Consider the following 11,999-nt stretch of genomic DNA (forward strand, 5'->3'; position numbering starts at 1 on the left):
GTGAGCCTAATGGTTACTTTACACTGTTCCGGGCCCTGAGGAGATAGCAAAATATGAGACAGATAATAATCTCTGCCCTTATAGGGTTTATATTCTGGTGGAACCAACCAGGGAAGCAGATGGGGTGGAATGGCATAGCAGGAGGTAGCAAGAGACAGGACAGAGATGAACAAATAGAATGTGACAACTGACATGGTGTGGGAGGTGGGAGGAAGGAACCTATCAGAGACAGGCAGTGTTAAGTCAAGAGAACTTACAGGTGGTGTGGCCATGGGAAAGGGGAAAGACTTTGGAGGCTCATAGATCTGAGTTTTCATCCTGACTGCCACTTACTAGAGACCTTGAGTTAGTGACATAACTTCTCTGAACTTCTGTTTCCGTGTCTGTAAAATGAATGATACATACCCCATAAGGTTGTTATGATGATCATGAGATGATTGTTCTAAAATATCTGGTATTGGCCAGGTATGGTGGCTTGCACCTGCAATCCCAGAACTTTAGGAGGCCAAGTTGGGAGGATTGCTTAAGCCCAGGAATTCGAGACCAGCGTGGGCAACATAGCAAGTGCTCATCTCTAAAAAAAAAAAAATAGTAAAATATCTGTTATCATATCTGATACCATGTTCTTAATACATAACTGTTATTAGGGGTATTACTAGATGATTGTATTGTTATTAACCAAGATGGGGAATTTAGAAAGAGGAGCAGATTTGGAGAATAAGGTAAAGAGATAACGGATTTGGGACATACTGAAAATGGCATGTCCTTGGGATATCAAGGTGACAACCAGAAGATGCCTTGTCTCACTGCCTTTTATCACATCCACCCAGTGAAACCCCAACCTTGAATGAACTTAATACCTGGTTTCTATGTGCCAAGTTCTCTAGACAGAAACACACCACAGCCCAGTCTCCGTCTGCCTTCATGGCCACCAACTTCAAGTGGGCTCCTCATGCTTCCTAAGGACTTCCCTATGATTCTCTGGTCAACTTACTTCCCCACTCTGATCAAGACCGCTCCAACCAGAACTCTCCCCAAATACTCATCCTACTTCCCCCCCGCCGCCCCCTGGCCGATGCCGCATACTTCCCTGCTGTCTCAGGAACTGCCTTACTTCATTTGGAAACCCCTCGGTTTTCCAATGAGAATTAAACCGTTTCCATCTGCACATACCCTCTTCTCCCTCTTCCCCAGATACAGTAGGGAGAGTCTCTCCTCTCTAGACCAGCCCCCAGCTGTCCCCTGGGTCCTATGGCCCCACACCTTCTTGAGAACCTCAGCCACCCATTAGTTAATCCAGTGTCTCCTGTCTGTCTCATCAACTTTCCCTTTCTCCTGGATCCTTTTTAGCAGCTCATGAGCATATGCAAATGTCTTCCTTTAAAATGTCACTCGAGTCCGTCTCAAAAAAAAAAAAAGTCACTAGGCTCTCATCCCTCATTTCTTCCACATTCTCTGCCTCCATTTCCTCACCCCAACACACTCCTTAACACACTTCTGCCCCATCATGCTGCCAAGAAGTGTCTCACTAAGGTCACCAGTGTCACTAAATCCACAGGACATCTTCCAGTCCTCATCTTAGTGGCCTCTCTGTAATGCTTATCATGGATGCCCGCTCCTTCCTTCTGACACTCTCTTCCTTCCCTTTCTGGAACTCTGCACTCCCAGGTTTTCCTCCTAGCCTTCTGCTCACCCCTCAGTCTCCGTTGCTGATCTTTAAGTATTGTATATCTCCCAGCCCAACCCTCTTCTCACTCTGTACCCTTCCTAGACCATCTCCTACACTGATGACTTCTGCATGTCTGCCTCCATTCCAGACAGTCTTCTGAGCTCCACATACTCACCCTCCAACTCCACCTTTCCAGTTGCTCCACAGAGCTACACATGTTCAAGAAATGAACTCACCATTCAAAGATCTACCCTGCAGAACAGTCAGCATTTGGCTTCTTACTCCTCCTCCTGTGCTCCATGGTTCTGTGAATAGTTGAGCCAGACAAAACCCAATAATCACCCTTGAGACTCCCCACTTCATAAAATCTATCAGTAAATCCTGGAGATCTTACTCGCTACATACCTCTGGGATCTGGTCGTTTCTCTTTAATACTGCTGCCACCAGCTCCTGCCCCCAACCGCCTATTCCAAACCATAATAATCACTCACCTGAACTCTCACAGTCCCTTCTTGACACTAACTCCAGTCTTACTCCCTTCTCTCCACATAGCAGCAAGAGTGATCTTTTAGAAGTACAAATATAATCGCACCCTTTTCAAGCTTGCAGAAGTTGCACCCACATCTTTAGCATGTCCTTCAGGGACCTTCCCTGTCTCCAGCCTCATCTCGCACCCTTCCCCCCATGGCCTTCCTGTAGCCCCCTAATACACCGCCCTTCTCTCAGCTTTTCCCACCCTCCCACTCCTTCCTGACTCAGACTTTAGCCCATAAGCCCTCTCTGACAGGGATCTGCTCAGTCCCCCTTGTCCTCTTCCCTCACTGCCTGCCCACTCATCCAACAGAGTTCACCTTGAACTGGATCCTCTTCTGACCATGCAGAAGAACTGGGTCAACCTCCCAGTTGGACTTTTCTCCTCCTTTTTAGTCCTTGCCACAATTGTAATTAAGTATTGATGGCATGACTGGTTGCTTAGGGACAGTCTCCTTGGTTGATGTGGAAGCTTCACAGGGCAGAGGCCATGCCCAACTTTAACACACAGTGGACTGTCCATAAATAGTTGATGAAAGAATACATAAGGTGTGTTAGAAATATGGGTGGAAAGTCCAGGAAAGAGGGCAGGAGACACACACTTGAAAGTCATCACCATAAAGGGGTTGGGGGAAGGTGAGACCCTCTGGAGGAAGTACGCAGAAGACAGTCATGAGGATAGAGGCTTGGCAGGAAGTGCTTATTTCTGAGGGGGAGGAGGGGCAGGAAGGGGCAGGAAAGAAGACAGAGAAGAAGAGTCAAGAGCTGAGAAGATGACATGTATCACAGAAGAAAGAGAATTGTAAGAAGGAAAGGTAGTTCACAGTGTTGAAATCTGCAGCAAAGTTAAAAAGATGAAGCCTGAGAGGTGTCCTCGGTGACAGCACTCATGGGGAGGTGAGCCTGAAGCCACAGGAAGGGGCTGAGATGGAAACGGGAAGTAAGGCCTCCACTATGAAATCTTCCTGAACACTCCAGCTCTCGGTGGCCAGCTCTCCTCTGAGCATCTAGAATACAAATTCTTCCTTTTCTATGGCATATGGAAATACATAAACTTATACAGTGTAATATTATAAGGTCAATATTACTCAAATTCCCATTTCACTAAAGGGGAAATCAAGGCTTAGTGTGGTTAAATAATCTGTCCAAGTCATACAGTGAGATGTATCCTGGGTCTAAAGCCCTTGTTCTCAATCCTGGCCTTCAGGGCCTTATAACATAGGTCTGCTTTCATGTGTCTATGGCTTCCTCTCAAATCAGAGTGTGATTCCTTACAGGGGAGGGACCTTTTCTTTTTCATAGCTCCATGCCATACAGCCCCAGCACAGTGACTTACATACAGTAGGTACTCAAAGCTTACACGCTGGGCAGCCCTGTCAAACACGGTGGGTCCAACACGATGACCTAATCCATTCATCCCAGCACTGGTCCTCCTTGAAAGAGGAGACACGTGTATGGCTAACCTTTCCTTCCCAGCTATCCCCCATACACTCAAGCTTGCTTTCCTGAAAAGAAAGACATTGAAGTGATGTTCCTAATGTTTCTCTCCTTCTACATAAGCCTCAAAGATACTATTCCCAAACATGTTAAGTAGGAAGATGTAGGAGGACATATTGGCCTTTTCCCAGGACATGGAATCAACCCAAGTTGCAATTCACCTAAGTCGTGTTTGTGTTTCTGAGTGTCTTAAACATACAGATGCTAAGATACGCCCTCTCCTTTGTTTTTGGTGGCACCGTTATTAGAGTTTCCTCACTGTGTATGTTTTAAAACATGGCCTCAAAATTCTTTGACAATGCCGTCTTCAAGAAGTGAAGTCTATATTCCCTCCCTTTGAATCTACCCTCTGAGACCATGTAAACAAGATAATTAATATCATGTTTATTTCTGGACACAGATCATAAGAACACAGTAGCTTCCATTATCCCTGTCTTGGTATGCTTGCTCTTGGAATCTACCCACCATTCTGTGAGGAAGCCCAAGCAGCCTATGGAGAGGCCCATGGGAGAGAAACTGAGCCCTCAGCCCACAGCCCTGGATGAGCTCCTGACCTCCAGCCATCCCCAATCTGCCAGCCATGTGAGTGAGTTATCTTGGAAGCAGCTCCTCCAGCCTCCAGCCAAGCCTCACAGCTGACACTGCATGAAGCAGAAACCACTGCCCTTCAGTCCTTCCCAAACACCTGACCCATAGAAACTATGAGGGAGAAAAAATGACTGTTGTTTTAAGCCACTACACTGTACGAGGATTTGTTAGGCAGCAGTAACTAACCAGAACAGCCATGTAATCATTGAATAAGTGTGGAAGTAGCAAGATCATCAGGGACCACTTATCCACCCGCTCCTCCACACCTTTGAGATTTCCCTCACCCCTGGCTTAGAAGCAGTAAGTGGGGCCTCTTCCCATAGCCATCATAGGAACCCCATCCTCCTAGATTGTGTTAGATCAGCAAAGAGGATGAGTAAACCTCACCAAATTAGCATTCGAAATCTCAAACACAGCTGATAAGAAAGTCCCCAGCCACCATCGTTACTGTATAAATGTATCTGTAGAATGAATGCTAGGCTATGTGGTGCCTTGAGATATGGTTATCCTGTTGTGGCCTCCGACGAAAAAGCTGATCTGTGTGGGTAGGTGGCATTCTACCTGAAGGAAGATGCAAATGCCAGTGTCATTGCCTGGGGGAAGTAGAAACTGGAACCTGGAACATGAGCTCCATGCTTCTGCAGGGCTAACCCACATCCATGACACTTCTGTTTCCTTCATTCCCTTTCCTTGCCCATGGCCATCATCCCTAATACATTTTGGTTTGATTTCCCATTGAGACCCTACTTGGCCTCATTATGTCACCAATCAGTTGGAGTCAGCAGAAGACATGAAGCACGTTTGCCATCCTGGGTTGGAAAATGAGGAGACATGAAGCTTCAACTCTCAGAGGCAGGAACGAGGGGGCAGCATAGTGTGAGAGCACACTGAGGGTGTGGTTAAAAACTCGACCCAGGAGTGGAGGCACCAGGGTTCATCGTCTCACCCTATTATTAGCAGCTTGGGACGTCGCAGGGCCTGCATATCCTCACCTGTGGAATGGAGATAATAACAGTTCCCTCCCTCACCGGCTGTTAATAAATGAGATTTTTCCAAGCAACACATTTATAACAGCAGCCTGGCACACCACGAGGATGCAATATATGTAAACTGCTGCTGCTGCTATGATGATGATGATGAAGATGAAGATGACAACATTGTGAGGGGCAGGATCAGGAGCTTAGAAGGCGGGGGGTTGGTGGGGAGGGGTGCTTCAGGTCAGAGCTCTTCATCCCGGGATCCTGTGTGGATGGAACAGAACTTTGATCTCACAGAGGGAGCTCTGCCTTGCAAGCCAGGCCATCCAGAAGGTCATCTGTCCCAACATGAGCCGTGTGTTGAGCAGGGAGCAGTGAAAATCTGAAAAGGGACAGGGACTTCCTTGGGCAGAGTCAGGAGAGAGTGGGCAGCTGCCCCTCCTCCCCTGGCCCACCTGGTGCCAAGCTTGGGTGTGGCAGCCCTTCCCACAGGTCCGTGCCCACCTGCTCCTGTCTGCAGGCAGTGGTCTGGGTTTCAAGTCCAGCAAGTCATATTTGGGGGAAATCTACTGTCCGTCATGTACTGTGCCAAGTTCAGCCAGCCCCTGGCAGAATCCAGAGGAAAGGTTTATATAGTCATCCAAGGACAACTTGGAAGATGTCAAGGAGCTAAACAACTTGCCTCTGTAGGGACCAGGGCCTAGTAAGAGCCCCAAAGCAGCCCTAGAGGAATGGAGACAGTGATAAACTTCATTCAGATATACGAGATGTTTCCTGATGTTTCCTAAAGCAGTGACAAGGGGACTTTATTATGTTGCTTTGAAGAAGGATATAAAATTGATATTCTCTCTTTCTCTCTCTCCATATACATCTCTCAATTCCATCAGAGTTTATATGAAAACTACCTAGAGTTTTAGTTTATTTCAAGCTAAAGAAAAGTGAGGCAACAATGTGAAACAGCCACTGAAACAGCAAACTTAAATTTGAGATGCATTAATAGAATTACATTTTTTCAGACAAAAAAAGGATTAAACAAGTACATCTAGCTTCCTATCTGGAGCTAGGAAACCACTGCAAAGAAACAGAGAACAAGCAGGGATTAGCTCAGGAAGATCAGCATGTCCCCGATCTCACAGAACTGGGTCTGGATCCAGGTGAGCCATTGAGAAGCTGTGGGCTTAGGGAACTAGTGGAAACTAAAGCTGGAAGGTGATCTTGATTCTCTAATGTGGAGGCCTGACATGGAAAGCCTGACATGGAAAGCCTCTACTTATGTCAGAGGATAATAGGGAGCCATTGAAAGTTTTAGATCATGATAGTGACATTGTGGGGACGACTTTCTATCTAGGCTTAAATGGGAGGTGGAAACTTCAGAACCCTTCAGAAGCATCCCTGCTCCTTCAGAGGAGACATCAATTTCTACTCCCAGGTTCCACCTCACAGCAACTTCTAGAAAGTTCTTCATTCAGACTGCAAAATGGAAGCCTCCCTGCAGGGCCCGAGGAGGATTCCTGACCCTAATAAACCCCAGTGGCGAGCAGGGTTGGGGGAGGTGGAGGAGAAATGGGGTGGAATGTGAGGAGAGAGAGGGGCAGAGAGGGGTCAGAGGCCCTGGAGGACAAGAGGAAGTGCCTCCAAATCCTTTCCCGTGCCCGCCACCTCACCTTCCTCCGGCGTGACTCAGAGGAGCCTCTGAACCACCATGCCCAATGGTGAAGGAGATGACAACTCTTCACAGGAGCAAGAGGCACACGCATATAAAGATCAGGCCCCCTTGCCCAAACTCCCAAGGCAGCCGTGCCTCTTTGGCTTGCTGGAGCTCAGAGGCACAGCACATTGCCCCTGGAGAATCTGACTCCGCAGACTCCTTATCGAGCAGAGCAGGCATGCCCCCAGCTAAACATACCTACGTGTGAACATCCGGAGTGAAAATCAAAGCAGACCTTTGGAACAAGTGATTCTAAGGGACCCTCGACTTTACAAAAAGATTCACCCCTTTCTTGCTTTTCCTCAAGACAATGTGATGTATATAGTCAGAAAAACTTAGGTTCTCACCCAAGCACTACCTTGACAGATGACCCTTTTTTTTTTTTTTTTTTTTTTGAGACAGAGTCTCACTCTGTGTCCAGGCTGGAGTGCAGGGGCACAATCTCGGCTCACTGCAACCTCCACTTCCCACATTCAAACAATCCTTCCACCTCAGCCTCCCAAGGAGCTGGAACCACGGGTGCACACCACCACACGCAGCTGATTTTTTTTATTTTTTGTAGAGATGGGGTTTTGCTAGGTTGCCCAGGCTGGTCTCAAACACTTAGACTCAAGCAATCCGCCCACCTCGGCCTCCTAAAGTGCTGGGATTACAGGCATAAGCCACACCATGTCTGGCCTAACAGGTGACTTTTGACATATCACTATGTGTGAACTTCAGAATCTTTATTTGGAAAATGGAAGTAAAATCTGTCCTCTAACCTCATGGGGGTCATTGTAAAGATTAAATGAGATGAAACTCTGTAAACTCAAGGCAGTATTATCACTGTTGCTATTAGCGATAGCTCATAAGATGTGCCAGGCCCTACTCTAAGCAACTTACATTCATCAGCTCATTGAATTCTTAAATAGCCACTTACCCTGGGGATTTTAAATATAATGTGCATTGTTCCCTTAAAGGCTGAAAGCTTCATTTAAAAAATAATTTACAACTGGCTGGGCTCAATGGCTAATGCCTATAATCCCAGCACTTTGGGAGGCTGAGGCGAGGCGGGTGGATCACCTGAGGTCAGGAGTTCAAGATCAATCTGGCCAACATGGTGAAACCCTGTTTCTACTAAAAATACAAAAATTAGCCAGGTGTGGTGGTGCGGCCTGTAATCCCAGCTACTTGGGAGGCTGAGGCATGAGAATCGCTTGAACCTGAGAGGTGGAGCTGCAGTGAGCCAAGATCGCGCCACTGTACTCCAGCCCGGGCTACAGAGTAAGACGCCGTCTCAAAAAATAAAAATAAAAATAAAAAATAATTTACAACAAAAAAACTTATACAAGATAATTCAGTAACATGGTTGGATACAAAATTAACTTATTAAATATCTACACCTTCAGATACACAACAGCCAGTGAGAAGATATAAAAAATGCTTCAGTTACAATAGCAAGAACAACAAAAAAGAAAAATACTTAGGAATAAACTTTAAAAGATTTGTAGAAAATCTATGTGAAGAAAGCTTCCAAATGCTACTCAGAGATCCAGAAGAAGGTGTGAACATAGGAAAAGAAATTATATGTCCTCAGAGTGGGAGACAAAACAGAAGAAACATGTTAATTCTCTCAGAATTAATCCATAATTCTAAAATGACCCCAGTGAAAATAACAAAAGCTTTTCTTCTTTTTAACTAAACAAGCTAGTTAAACTAACACTCATATAGAAAAAGAAACAAAGAAAAAGCAGGGGGATTAGGAAAGGGAGAATTAGTGGGTGTCAAGTGAGGAATTAGCCTACCAGAGGGTGAGGCACATTACAAAGCTACAAGTTTAAATTAGTGTGGACTCAGAGATGGCACCACTGCACTCCAACCTGGCTGACAGAGTGAGACCCCGTCTCAAAAATAAACAAATAAATAAATTAGTATGGACTTAGTTATGAGAAATACAAGAAGCAGAACACACAGTCCAGAAATAAACTCAGATATAGTCATTTAGAACATGATAAAGGTTATATTTTAAACGAGCAGAGAAAAGATGGATTTTTAATCAATGATATTGATGTGGTCATTTGAAAATAAGTTTGACTCCTTACCTTACTCTTCACACCAAAATAAATTGTAGATATATCAATATTGATAAATGAAAAAATTAAGCCACAGGAATGCATCAAAAGCGGTACGTAGAGGGATATTTATAGCTTTAAATAGAAAAGAAGAAAGGTTGAAATCAATGAACCAAGCAACCATCTCAAAAATGCAGGGAAAGAACTACAAAATAGACCCAAAGGAAATAGAAGGAGGGAATGTAGAAATTAATCAAATAGGAAAGCAAACATACAATAGAAAGGATTACCGAAGTCAGAAGTTTGTTCTTTGCAAAAGGGGATACCAGAGGCTGGGAAGGGTAGAGGAAGGGAGGAACAAGAGCTAGATAGGAGAAATAAGCTCTAGTGTCTATAGCATTATAGTTAACTATAGCTACAGTTAACAATAATATATTATATGATTTCAAATAGCTAGAAGAAAGATATTGAATGTTCCCAACACAAAGAAATAAGTGTTTGAGATCATGGATATGCTAATTACTCTGATCTGATCACTATACATTATACGCATTACAACATCACCATGTACCTCATAAATATGTACAATTGTGTCAAAAAAGTTTGTTTTTTGCAAAGTCCAATTTCTTTAAAAAAATCATAAAAATACTACGGAAAAAGAAAAAAACAAAAAATTGTTATCATGTTGGGTGAAATGGGTGGTGAGATCTCTCTAAATATGACATCATCACTGGTTTCCCCTTTGCCTTATCCTGCTTTATTGCTCTTGAAATCACATATTACCATCTGGCATTCCACTCACTTTCCTGTTCATTTGTTTGAAGATGAAAGCAAACTAGATGAAAGCCGTATCACCAGCGCCTAAAACAGTTCTGACACATAGTAGGTGTTCAGAAATATTCACTGAGTGATTGTTAAAGAAGGGGGACAGATTTCTTTAATGAGCAAAAAGCTCCTGAAAATCAAGTAAGAAAGAGATAGAAAAGGATATGAATAGAAATCTCATAGAAAATGAAATATAAAGGCCCTTACACATGTAAAAAGATGTTCAATTTCATTCATAATCAGAGAAATGCAAATTGAAAAATAATGAGATTCCATTTTACCTATTATGTTGGCAAATAATTAAAACAAATGACAAAAAGTTAATAACACACATGTTTCTAATGAGAGAAGAGTTAAATTATACAATCTCTGTGGAAGATAATTAGGCCATATTTATTAGAATTATACAGGCACATATCCATTGATCATTTGGCCATATCTATCAAAATTATGAAGTCAATGCTCATTTTGCACATGTGTTTGTTTAAAGATGTTCATTTAAAGATACCCCTTCAGCAGTGTTGGTAATAATAAAAAAAAGGAAACAATTCGATGTCTATCAACGAGAAACCATTTAAACAACTTATGGTACCTCCAGGAATGAAATTCTTTGCAGCCATTAAAGTGAACAGGTCTGCCCTATAGGTTCTGATCTGGAAACATCTCCAAGACGTATTGTTAAGTGAAAAAAAAAGCAGAATAGTGCAGAGAGGGTATGGCCATTTGTATATGATACATATACTTACAGAGGCATTGAATACTTCTGGAATGGGACATAAGAAACATAATAGTGCTTGCCTCTAGGGTGAAGAACTGCATGAGTGGGGGCAGGCATGGGAGAAAGATTTACTTTTCATCATCCACCTTTTGAATTTCATGCCACATGTCTTTACCATATATATTCAGTCCATCCATATCTGCTCCTATATGCACATGAGATCTCTAGGAGAATATCTGAAACCAGCCACAGTGACTTCCTCTGCAGAGGGGGACCGGACACTAGAGGACCATGAGAAGGGAAACTTAGTATTGGATTTATTTTAATTTTGTTCGATTTCTTTTTCTTGATTATGTGCATGTGTTACCTGTTCATTAAAATAACAAAATGCATTTCTCCCTGCTCCTCTAGACTGCCCTTTCTGTGACTCTGTCCTCAGCGCCAGCCTTCCCTCCTGCCTGCTCCTTTTGGGCACACTATCTGCCACACTCCACGGCAGGGGACCGTGGGAAGAGCATAGACTTTAGAATTGGATGATCCAGGTTCTCACACTGACTCTGAGTGTCCTTGTCCTCATCTGTAAAATGGGGATAAAAGCAGTCTGTTATAGGGTGTGGTAAGAATTACATGAGATAACTTATAAAGTGAGTGCTCAAAAACAACAGTTCCTGCTGGCTCGCTTTTCTGGAACACGACTGTCATACCCATGAAGGGCAGAGGTGGCTGAACCTTTCTGTGGCTTGGACTTGGAAATATCCTCCCTCCCTTTACCAGCAACCTCCAAACTCTTAAGGAAGAAACAAGTGGCAAAGGCTTTGAGGAAAACAGTATCCCTCTAATATTTAGAGAGCAGCAAGGACATTCCTCCAGTTTGTACATGAGGAAAAGGGTGTCCCAAATTCCCAACACACCCAGCATCCTGGGGCCCCAAACTCCAGCCTGGAAGGAAGCATCATTCAATGTAAACAGACTAGGGGAGTCAGCTCTGGCAGGACCGGTATCAGCTGGGAGTGGGGGTGGGGGGTTGTGCCAGGAGACAACAGGAAGGGGAGGGGAATGTTTGCCCCACCAGGCACGAGGAGAGAGAATCAGATGCAAAACCTGCCTTGTCCCAGGGACAGCATGGAGGTTTCAGTATCAGAGTCAAATATAGACCCATTTCCATAAAGGCACCAGCCGCTGCTTCTATAAATACCTCAGCCAGTTTTCCGGGGTTCTCATGTGACTTTGATGCCTACCTCGTCTGCGGGGATCCGTCACCATGGTGACCGGGCCATGTGACCAGCCACTCTTCATTCATGGCAGGTTGCAGTGTCCTGGATTGGGGGTGGGGTAGTGAAGCAGGGCTGGAGGGAGGGCCAAGGAGGGGGAGAACGAGGATGAACAATGAATAAACATAAAGTTTCCAGTCTTGGGGGAGACTGCAGAGCTCTAG

This window comes from Macaca mulatta, chromosome 1 (assembly GCF_049350105.2).
Source record: "Macaca mulatta isolate MMU2019108-1 chromosome 1, T2T-MMU8v2.0, whole genome shotgun sequence".
NCBI lineage: Eukaryota > Metazoa > Chordata > Mammalia > Primates > Cercopithecidae > Macaca > Macaca mulatta.